This window comes from Trichosurus vulpecula, chromosome 9 (genome assembly GCF_011100635.1).
Source record: "Trichosurus vulpecula isolate mTriVul1 chromosome 9, mTriVul1.pri, whole genome shotgun sequence".
Lineage (NCBI taxonomy): Eukaryota > Metazoa > Chordata > Mammalia > Diprotodontia > Phalangeridae > Trichosurus > Trichosurus vulpecula.
Window position 1 is genome coordinate 33,456,104 of NC_050581.1, and position 12,224 is coordinate 33,468,327.

A 12,224-nucleotide genomic window follows, 5' to 3' on the forward strand; every position below is an offset into this window, starting at 1 on the left:
CCTCTGCACAATACCTGTCTCCTTCTATTCTTTCTTTCCCACTTCACTTGAATGCTCAAACTGAATTGCCAACATTGTTCCTACTCACTCAACAATTTCATGCAGAGACACCTGGAACATTCCAGAACTGTAACTAAGGCCTCTCTTTGTTTACTGCCTGGCTTACAACTCCCTCTAATAATAATAGCTAATATTTACATAGCACCTTCAGGCTTGTAAAGTGATATCCATCTATCTATCTATCTATCTATCTATCTATCTATCTATCTATCTATCTATCCACCAATGCATCTTTCTTCCCTTTCTTACTTCCTTTTCTTTCTTTCTTTCTTCTTTCCTTCCTTCCTTTCTTTCCTTCCTTCCTTTCTTTCCTTCCTTCCTTCTTTCCTTCCTTCCTTCCTTTCTTTTTCTTTCTTTCTTTCTTTCTTTCTTTCTTTCTTTCTTTCTTTCTTTCTTTCTTTCTTTCTTTCTTTCTTTCTTTCTTTCTTTCTTTCTTTCTTTCTTTCTTCCTTTCTTTCTTCCTTTCTTCCTTCCTTCCTTCCTTCCTTCTTTCTTTCTTCCTTCCTTCCTTCCTTTCTCTTTCTTTCTTTCTTTGTTTCTTTGTTTCTTTCTTTCTGGATATATCTATAGATATCTATCTATATTATATATCCATACACATTCACACATATGTATGTGGATATATGTATGTGAATATATGTATATGTGTATAAATACGTGTATGTGAATATGTGTATATGGATATGTCTATACAAATGTATATGTACATATGTATGTGTATATATGTATATGTATATATATATGTGTGTGTGTGTGTGTGTGCACATATACATATATACGCTTTTGTCTGATTCTCAAAAAACTGTGAGGTAGGTATTATTATCTCCATTTTTCAGATGATTAAACAGTCTGGGAAACGTTCAGTAACTTGTCCAAGGTCAGGAAGTGTTTGAGGCGGCATTTGAACTCAGCTTTTCTTGACTCCAAGTCCGGCACTCTTTCACTGCACCATCTAGCTGCCTCTGAATGCAATGGAATGCTTCCTAGAGAAGATCAGTTAGCCTTTCTCATCTTCACTTCCTTCATCTGTAAAGTGGAGGTAACAGCACTTCCCTCACAGGATAGCTGTGATAGTCAAATGAGATAAACATCTGTAAAGTTCTCAGCAACACTGGATTACTCTGTAAATGCTTGCTACTGTTACTGCCTAACTTCACTCCTCTCCATAGACTTTCCCTGGTACTTGCGTCCCAAGTTTGTAATTAGATTAAATTTAGCAAACATTTACTTGAGTGCAAAGCCCTGTGCAAGGTCCTGGGGGAGATAAAAAAGTAAGATCAATCTTCACGGAGTTTACAGGCTGGTTTGTATCATATTAACTTGTTCTAGTTGGTAATATTACTTGAAAAATTCATTCCTTTCTTTTTTTGGTGGCTATTGGTTCTGCATTCTAAACAATTTTCAACCCTCTAAGAATGAGGCCTATATTTCTATTTCTTTGATTCTTCCTCCCTGTTCCCCTTCCCTGGGCCTCATTTCCCTCACATATAAAAAGACGGCTTGAACTTAATGACTTCTGAGGTCTCTTTATACTCTATAATCTATGATCCTCTGCTTCCCAGTAGTATCTCCTACCTGGTATTCTTTAGATAATAGGTGTGCCATCACTGTTATTGACTGAACATTAAGGGCCTCATCTTTTCAGTGGAGACTTTGGAAAGCCACAAGGAGTCACTTTGCCATTGGTTAAACTAACATTCTACCTGGGGCTAAATTAGGGTGAGTTTTATAGTTTTTGAAATATAATCTTATCTTAGCATTGCAAAGTCCTCTGTGTTCTGTGGCTTCAGAATCCAAATATTTTCATCCTTTTGTACTAACATAGTGTTCTGAGGACACCTTCAGAAAAGAACAAAAATATAAACTTTTCATTAAGCACAAACTCTATGTAATCACATAAATGCATGCACCAAGTTGGTGAGGCCACTAAGAATGACTAGCAAACACGTTTCAGTTATTGCTCTGCTTTTAATGGAAAACCGCTGACTGTGGCCTGTGTCTTTGAGACTAAATAAAGCTTTCATCATAGCTATGGGTCTAAGGTCACTCAAGATTCCCTATGGTGCTGCTTATGAAAAAAAAGTCCAATAGTATGGTAATTTTACCTTGTATATGCTTTAGACAGGCAGCTAGGTGGCTCAATGGATAGAGAGCTGGGCCGAGAGTCAGGAAGACCTGAATTCAAATGTGGCCTCAGACACTCACTGGCTTTGTGACCCTGGGCAAGTCACTTAATCTCTATCTTAATCTGCTGGAGAAAGAAATTGCAAACCACTCCAGTACATTTGTCAAGAAAACTCTATGGACAGCATTGGCATGCTCTGTTTCATGGGTTTACAAAGAGTCAGACATGACTGAAGAAAAACAATGTGTGCTTTAGAAAATAAAAAGTAGCTGCTTTGTATTTTACTGGACCTCCCTCTCAAATAGATGCTCTAGTAATGAGGGTTACATTTTCCAATTTGATTTGCATGCTTTCTTGTGGGGTTCATCTTTCATGTTACTTCCAGTCTATGCCTGAAATACTTTGTGAATTTCACATCTGTCTACATGGAGGATCATTGATTTAAAGCTAGAAAAGACCTAAGAGACCATTTAAGCCATAACTTATTTCACAGAAGAGAAAACTGAGGCACAAGTGACTTATCCAAGGTCGTACAGCTCTAAGTGCATTAGACAATATTTAAACCCAGGTCTTCCTGACTTTAAGTCCAGTATTCCATCTACTAGATCATGCTTCCTTTCAATGTAACGAATTCAGGAGTTACAACATGGAAAACTCAAAGCAAAAGCAGGTTTGCAGGGTGCTGGACTGGAAAGGAGCCTCGAGTGTGAGTCAGGAGACCTGGCTTTTAGCTCTAACTCTGCCACAAGCTAGCTGGAAGTAGGACCTCGGGCAAGATAAACAGCTTTCCTAGGCCCCCAGTCTTCATTTATATAATGAGGGATGAGCATATATCATCCCAAAGGTCTCTTCCAGCTCTAAAATTTTATGGCTCTGTGTCTTTCTTGCTGAATCAATCTGATTTCTCTGGTGTGAATACTTTTGTGAGTCTTATTCTGCAGTATCACTAGACATCTCTCTATTAGGAAATTGTGGTTTCATAAAGAACCAGGCCTTCAGCTGCTGTCACGCTGTCAGGTCAGCTTTTGGATTAGCCAGAGTACAAACTGAAAAGGAACTACATATTGCTGGAACTACCATAACTCATAAGGAAGGAAGCACTTCTTTGTATTTTTTGCCATGCAGATGACAAATGGGGAGCGTAGTAGAGAGAGTGCTAGAATGAGAATTAGGAAGATTTGAATTCAAATCCTGTCTCAGACATCTATTAACTGTTAGAGCCTGGGCAAGTCGTTTGACCTCTGCCTGTCTCAGTTTTCCCAACTATAAATGGATACAGAAGTAGCACCTGCATCATAGGGGTATTGTGGTGAAGGACTCAGGCTGTAAACCTAGTGAATCTTGTATTCATGACCAGAGTAAAAAAGAGAAAGAATGAGAATACTTACTAACGGTGGATGGTGTGGAGGAGAGTTGGGGGCCTGAGGCTTTCCTTCACAACATGGGACTCCTCTTCTTGGACCACCCTTCATCCACTTACCCTAGAAAGACCTGGACTGCAGAGGTCTGCCCCTTCATATCCAAACCCAATCCCAGCTGGGAATGGAAAGGAGCTGATAAATGAATTTAAGCTAATGTGCTGGTGATTAGTAAGAGCTAAATGTGTTCTCCTCTTAGAAGTATTTGCATTTTAATAGAGGCTAATGCTTAATGAGAAGGCACAAATCTCTAACGGCAGAACTTTCTGACAGCAGCAAGAGTCTGGGATTGTTTGTCCAAAGTAGGGCACCTGGTCACCTGACTCTAAAGCTGAGGCAAGGCCATTCTCGGGATAACTCACCTCCCAAACATCCTTTAGCTATTGGCTGCCTTGCATTTGCAATTTGAATAATTCAGAAGAGCTCAACTTTATTACTTGATTTATTCCTGTGTCATTTACCACTGAATAAGAAAGAGATGAGCAACCATTCATATAATGGTTATTCCTCTAGACTCTACTGGAAAAAAATATTTGCAGAATAGAATTTCAGGAATGGAAGAGGAACAACATTGTTGGAACTACCATAACTCATAAATCTTGCCAAACAGATGACAAATAAGTGGTATAGTGGACAGAGTGCTAGAATGAGAGTTGGGAAGATTTGAGTTCAAATCCTGCCTCAGAAACTTATTAGCTCTTAGAGCCTGGGCAAGTCACTTAATCTCTATCTGCCTCAGTTTTCCCAACTATAAATGGGGATAGTAATCATACTTGCATCACTAGGGTATTGTGAGGATTAAATAAAATAATCTATGTAAAGCCTTTTATAAGTGCTAACTATATTTATCCATCCATAATGCTGATGTCAAATTCCTTTAATTTTAAGGAATCACAATTCTTACCTTAAAGATTCCAAAAATTGTCTGAGTTTGAAAGTTAACCAAAAAGGAATTTTAAAAATTTATTTTTTTTCAAATCAGAATTTTGGGAAAACTAACAAAACCACTTTTGCAAAGGTAGTAAGTGCTGTGTAACTATTCAGTCTGCAGGATATAAAAGCAAGAGGTTTTTTTTTTCCCTTTAAACAAACTACTTTCTAAGTCTTACTCCTTCAAGGCATACTTTGAAAGGCATCTTTAGTGTTATCTCTTGGGGGAGATAGGGTCCTAAGGAGAATGATACTGTGCAGGATAAATAAATATTTGGTGAATTGAATGGAATTATTCAGTTGAGTTGAAATGAATATACTTCATTCCACTTTTTCCTTATTTTTATGTGACTGAAATATGGTTCATAACACAGTTAAGAAGAGATAAAACTTATGGGTCATAGTACTCATCCCACTTTTCCTTCTAATTGACAGCACTGGATGAAACTTGGTTAGTGCACATAAGAAAGGTTGTTGTTGCCTGTCTTTCATTCTGGAAGAGGACCAATGACATCAGGAATGTGATGTCATGACTCACAAGTGAATTGGATTTAAGTCAGGCAAGGCTGTGCAAAATCACCAACCTCACTCTCTCCTCTGGAGCCATCTGGGTCCAGTGGCAAGATATAGAGAGGGCCTTAGATATAGTGAGAGACTTTGGCCTTTTCAAGGTAAGGTCTTTCCCAGGTCTCAGTTTGTCTTCAGTGATTAAGATTAGGCAAAAATGAGACAAAGGATGGCCTTTGACCTAGTTAAAACAATCAATTTGGGAGAAGACCCTCAGGATTTCTGGCCAAAACAGAAACACTTGCTATTTACACTCACTCTGAACCATCAGAACCCGAAAGATGACCCAGTGAAACTTGGGCTGGGACCTATTGTTGACCAATCAATGAGCCAGAATTATTTGGGTTTAAGGCATGGTCCATAAAAAAATCTAGCCTGTAAACTTCAAGATATCTTTCTGGGTGTCAGTGATCAAAATTCATATTCCTTTGGGCAGAGTACCTGCAGGTAAGGGTATGATCCCCTATGTGGATGGAGGACGGGGAGGGAGGAAGAGGAGGAAGGGAGAGAAGGAAAGAAGAAAGGAAGGAAGGAAGGAGGGAAGAAAGGAAGGAAGGAAGGAAGGAATGAGCTGTGTTGCTCAACTGGAACTAGCCAACTGGGCCCCCAGTGGGGCAGTGACTACTACTCACAGGTTGTTGTTTGTCCTTCATTCTCAAAGAGGACCATGACATCAGGAAGATGATGTCATGACTTGCAAGTGAATTGGATTTAAGTGAGGCAGAACTGTGCAAAGTCATCAGCTTCACTCTTTCCACCAGAGCCATCTGGGTCCAGTGGCAAGATATAGATCAGAATGACTGAAATGGCCCCAGGTATAGTGGGTGACCTAGGCCTTTTTAAGCTAATGTCTTTCCAGAAAGAAAGGAAGGAAGAAGGAAGGAAAGAAGGAAGGAAAAAGCCAAAGGCTTTGTTACATGAATGAATGAAAAAGCATTTATTAAATGCTAATGATGTGCAAAGCACTGTGATAAGTACTTGGGACACAAGTAGAGAAGCAAAGATAGTCCTTGCACTGGAAGAGGATTCAGCAAAGAGCTAAGTTCTATTCTTGGCTCTCTCCGAAAAGTTGCATGACTTTGGGTAGTGATTTAACCTCCATGGGCCTCAGTTTCTCCATTTATAAATTGAATGGTCGGATGAATCCTAAGCTCCCATGTGTCTAATATTCTATGTTTCTTTGCCTGGATGATCTTCAGGCTCCCCTTTCTAGCTCTTACATCCTTTGATCTAGGATTTATATGCTTTATCCTATACACATTTAAGTTACCTTTCAAAATAATTAGCAGTTTCCATGAATTTTGTCTGCATCACTTTTCCGTCTCCTGAAAAAATATTATTTTGGCAGGCAGCTGACAGTCAGTCAGCTGTGGCAAAATATTCTCAAACAACAAGATTCCAGGAGGATGCAAATACCAGAGGGCTTACTTCTCACAATAACAGCAACTGACAAAGGATCTTTGACACATTAGTTGATTCAGATTAATATCCTATTTTGGTTGTTGTTCAGTCATTTTTCAGTCCTGTTCAGTTCTTTGTGACACCATTTGGGGTTTGGTTTGCCATTTCCTTTTCCAGCTCATGTTACAGATGAGGAACTGAGGCAAGCAGGGTTAAGTGATTTGCTCAGGGTCACACAGCTAATATCTGAGGCCTAATTTGAAGTCAGGTCTCCCTGACACCAGACCCAATGCTCTATCTTCTGTACCACCTAGCTGCCCCATATATCATACATTACTTCATTTCATATAATACTTCATTTTCACAGTAATCTAAGTAGATGCCACAGGTATCATTATCTTTATTTCACATATGAGAAAATAGACTCCTAAGTTAAAAGACTTACTTGTGTAAGTTAATAGATGTTAGTTAATAGATGTAAGTTAATAGATGATAAATGCAGGATTTGAACCTAGAACTTCCTGATGCTGAGAGCAGCTCTGTGGCCACTACTCAAAACTGCCTCTCTAGGCAGCATCAGATGCAGTTTCTTTTTCAGTAAAATGGGAGTAATAATTATTTCCATTGTTTTCTTTGCAGAGCTTTTTCCAGGTTCCAATAAGATACTTCATCTAAAACACTTTGAAGACCTTAAAACACCATCATAGATAGCAATAGAGAACATATGTTGGGGTATGAAGCTATTTTTATATTGTTGTCATCTTATCTGTAGCTTCAAAAAAGTGCCAAGGATAGAGAATCTCAAAATCCAGAGGTGGGATCTTCAGCCTAGAGTCTTAGTAGTTCTCAGTTTACCCATCTTTTTCATTATGTTAGAGCTGGAAAGGACCTTAGCAGTCTTTTAGTACAGCCCCTTCATTCTGTAGATGAAGAAACTCATATCTGTGAGAGGGGAAGTGATTTGCCTAGCATCATACCTCCACTATGTTGTTGATATTTCAATTTTCCCCCACCTCAGGGATACTGAACTGCTAAAAACAAAACAAAATAAAAACATTTCAAAACTTAGATCTCCAAGATATACTTCTAATCTAATGAGGCACCATGACTAGAATGGATTAAAGGAAGTTATATCTGTCTTGGTAATGTCCTTTTTTAATATATTTTCTTTTTTTCCTTTTTTTGAGATTTTTTTATTTTTAGTTTACAATGCTCAGTTCTACATAATTTTGAGCTCCAGATTTTCTTCCCCTACCTCACCCCCTCCTTCCCCAAGACAGCAGGGAATCCAATATATCTTCTACGCATAACTTCGCATTGAACTTATTTACACAATGGTCAAGTTGTAAAGAAGAATTATGTCCAATGGAATGAATCATGAGAAAGAAGAAACAGAACCAAAAAAACCCCCAAAAACAAAAATAAAAAGAGAAAAAAAAAGGGGAAAAAGGTGAGCATAAAGTGTGCCTCAATCTGTATTCATACTTCATAGTTCTTTCTCTGGATGTAGATAGCATTTGCCCTCGTGGGTCCTTTGGAGTTGTCTTTGCATCTTGTATTGCTGAGAAGAGCAAAGTCTATCAGGGTTAGTCATCACAGAATCCATATACCTGTGGTTGTGTATAATGTTTTCCTGGTTCTGCTCTGCTCACTCAGCATTATATTGTGTAGGTTTTTCCAAGTTATTATGAAGTCCATATCATCCCCATTTCTTATAGCACAAAGTATCCCATTACCTTCATATACCACAACTTGTTTAGCCATTGCCCAGTTGATAGGCATCCCCTTCATTTCCAATTCTTTGCTACTACAAAAAGAGCTGCTATAAATATTTTTTTTACATATGGGTCCTTTTCCCACTTGTGTGATCTCTTTGGGATACAACCCTAGAAGTGGTATTGTGCCGCGTTCCCCCTAGGCCTCTTCCTGGGCCGGGGGTCGCGGGCAGTCCTCCCCGGGGGACCTCTTCTGCTCCTACACCGAGCCTTCGGTCGTCACCGGCCGGCCTGGCCTCCACCCAGACCGGAATTCACCAGACAGAACGCCAGAGGATCTCGCTCACGGTCTTTATTGGTACATCTTCCACGGCGACTGCTCGACTCTGCTCGACTCTGCTCACTTCCCCTATCCCCGTACATTATATAACCTATTGCAGCCAATCCAGTGGTGAGAGCTATAACATTGCCTTATATGGACGGGCTTCATCCTAAGCCGGCACCGCCCAGCGATATACCCGGAAAAGCGTTATACCCGGAAAGCTGTAGTCCCTGCCCCACCCTCCACCCAGCCCTAAGCGGCGTCCCACCCCCACCCAAATCCCAACAGTATTGTTGGGTCACTTTGCACATTTTTATAGCCCTTTGGGCATAGTTCCAAATTGCTCTCCAGAATGGCTGGGTCAGTTCACAACTCCACCAGCAATGTAACAATGTTCCAATTTTCCCACATCCTGTCCAGCATTTATCATTTTCCTGTTTTGTCATTTTAGCCAATCTGACAGGAGAGATGTGGTACCTAAGAGTTGTTTTGATTTGTGTTTCTCTAACCAGTAGTGATTTCGAGCATTTTTTCATATGCCTATAGATATCTTTAATGTCTTCCTCTGAAAACTGCCTGTTCATATCCTTTGACCATGTCTCAATTGGGGCATGACTTGTATTCCTATAAATTTGGCTCAGTTCCCTATATATTTTAGAAATAAGGCCTTTATCAGAGATATCGGTTGTAAAGATTTTCTCCCAATTTTATGCTTCCCTCCTAATCTTTGTTGCATTGACATTTTTGGACAAAAACATTTTGATTTAACATAATCAAAATTATCCATTTTGCATTTTGTTATGCTCTCTATTTCTTGTTGGGTCATGAATTCTTTTCTTTTTCCATGAATCTGATAGGTAAACTATTCCTTGCTTTCCCAAATTGCTTATAGTATCAGCCTTTATTCCTAAATCATGAACCCATTTTGACTTTATTTTGGTATATGGTACAAGATATTGCTCTATGCCCAGTTTCTGCCCTATCATTTTCCAATTTTCCCAGCAGTTTTTGTGAAATAGTGAATTCTTAGCCCAGAAGCTGGATTCTTTGGGTTTATCAAAGAGTAGATTGCTATAGTGGCTGACTTCTGCATCTTGCGTACCTATGTTATTCCACTGATCCACGACTGTTTCTTAGCCAGTACCAGGTAGTTTTGATGACTGTTGCTCTATAGTACAGTTTAATATCTGGTATGGCTAGGCCACCTTCCCTAGCATTTCTTTTCATTAATACCCTAGATATTCTAGACCTCTTGTTCTTCCAGATGAATTTTGTTATTATTTTATCCAGCTCTGTAAAATAATTTTTAGTAGTTTGATTGATATGGCACTGAATAGATAGATTAATTTAGGTAAAACTGTCATTTTTATTATATTAGCTTGGCCTAACCATGAGCAACTGATATTTTTCCATTTATTTAGATCTGACTTTATTCGCGTGAAAAGTGTTTCATAATTATTTTCATATAGGCCCTGGGTTTGTCTTGGCAGATAGACTTTAAAATATATTATAGTGTTACAGTAACTTTAAATGGAATTTCTCTTTCTATCTCTTGCTGTTGGGCTTTGTTAGTAATGTTTAGGAATGCTGAGGATTTATGTGAGTTTATTTTATATCCTGCAACTTTGCTAAAGTTGTTTATTATTTCAAGTAGTTTTTTACTTGATTCTCTGGGATTCTCTAAGTAAATCATCATATCATCGGCAGAAAGTGATAATTTAGTTTCTTCTTTGGCTATTCTAATTCCCTCAATTTCTTTTTCTTCTCTTATTGCTACAGCTAACATTTCTAGTACCAAATTGAATAGTAGGGGTGATAATGGACATCCTTGTTTCACCCCGATCTTATTGGGAATGCATCTAGCTTATCCCCATTACAAATAACGCTTGTTGATGGTTTTAAGTAAATGCTATTTATAATTTTAAGGAAGGCTCCATTTATTCCTATGCTTTCTAGTGTTTTTAATAGGAATGGGCATTGTATTTTGTCAAAGGCTTTTTCTGCATCTATTGAGATGATTGTATGGTTTCTGCTAGTTTTGTTGTTGATATGATCAATTATGCTGATAGTTTTCCTAATATTGAAACAGCCTTGCATTCCTGGAATAAATCCTACCTGTTGTATTATTCTCGTGATAAGTTGCTGCAATCTTTTTGCTAATATTTTATTTAAGATTTTTCCATCAATATTCATTAGAGAAATTGGTCTAGAATTTTCTTTCTCTGTTTTGACTCTACCTGGTTTGGGTATTAGTACCATATTTGTGTCATAAAAAGAATTTGGTAGGACTCCTTCTTCACCTATTTTCCCAAATAGTCTATAAAGTATAAGAATTAATTGTTCTTTAAATGTTTGATAGAATTCACATGTAAAACCATCTGGCCCTGGAGATTTTTTCCTAGGGAGTCCATTGATGGCTTGCTCAATTTCTTTTTCTGAGATGGGGTTATTTAGTTATTTTACTTCCTCTTCTGTTAACCTGGACAATTTATATTTTTGTAGATGTTCATCCATATCCCTAAGGTTGTCAAATTTATGGGCATACAATTGGGCAAAATAATTCCTAATTATTGTTTTGATTTCCTCTTCATTGGAGGTGAATTCACCCTTTTCATTTTTGATACTGGTAATTTGATTTTCTTCTTTCTTTTTTTAAATCAAATTGACCAAGGGTTTATCAATTTTATTGGTTTTTTCATAAAACCAGCTCTTTGTTTTATTTATTAATTCAATAGTTTTCTTGGTTTCAATTTTATTAATCTCTCCTTTGATTTTCAGTATTTCTAATTTGGAATTTAATTGGGGATTTTCAGTTTGTTCTTTTTCTAGCTTTTTCAGTTGTATGCCCAATTCATTGATCTCCTTTCTCTCTATTTTATTCATGTAAGTATTTAGAGATATAAAACTTCCCCTAAGAACTGCTTTTGCTGCATCCCATAAGTTTTGGTATGTTGTCTCATTATTGTCATTCTCTTGAATGCAGTTATTAATTGTTTCTGTGATTTGTTCTTTGGCTCACTCATTCTTTAGAATTAGATTATTTAGTTTCCAATTAATTTTTAGCTTATTTTTCCATAGTTCTTTATTACAAATAATTTTTATTGCATCATGATCTGAAGAGTATGCTTTGACTACTTCTGCCTTTCTGCACTAGATTGTGAGGTTTTTATGCCCTAGTACATGGTCAGTTTTTGAGTATGTGCCATGTACTGCTGAGAAGAAAGTATATTCCTTTTAATCCCCATTCAGTTTTCTCCAGAGGTCTATCATATCTGCCTTTTCTAAAATTCTGTTCACCTCCTTAACTTCTTTCTTATTAATTTTGAGGTTAGATTTATCAAGTTTAGTGAGGGGGAGGTTGAGGTCTCCCATTATTATAGTTTTGCTATCTATTTCTTCCTGTAACTCCCTTAACCTCTCCTCTAAGAATCTGCATGCCATACCTCTTGGTGCATATATGTTAAACAATGATATTGGTTCATTGTTTATGGTGCCTTTTAGCAGGATGCAGTGTCCTTCCTTATTTCTTTTAATTAAAGCTATCTTTACTTTTGCTTTTTCTGAGATTAGAATTGCTACACCTGCTTTTTTTTTTACTTTAGCTGAAGCCCAATATATTTTACTCCAGTCTTTTACCTTTACCCTGTGCGTATCCCCTTGTTTCATACATGTTTCTTGTAAACGGC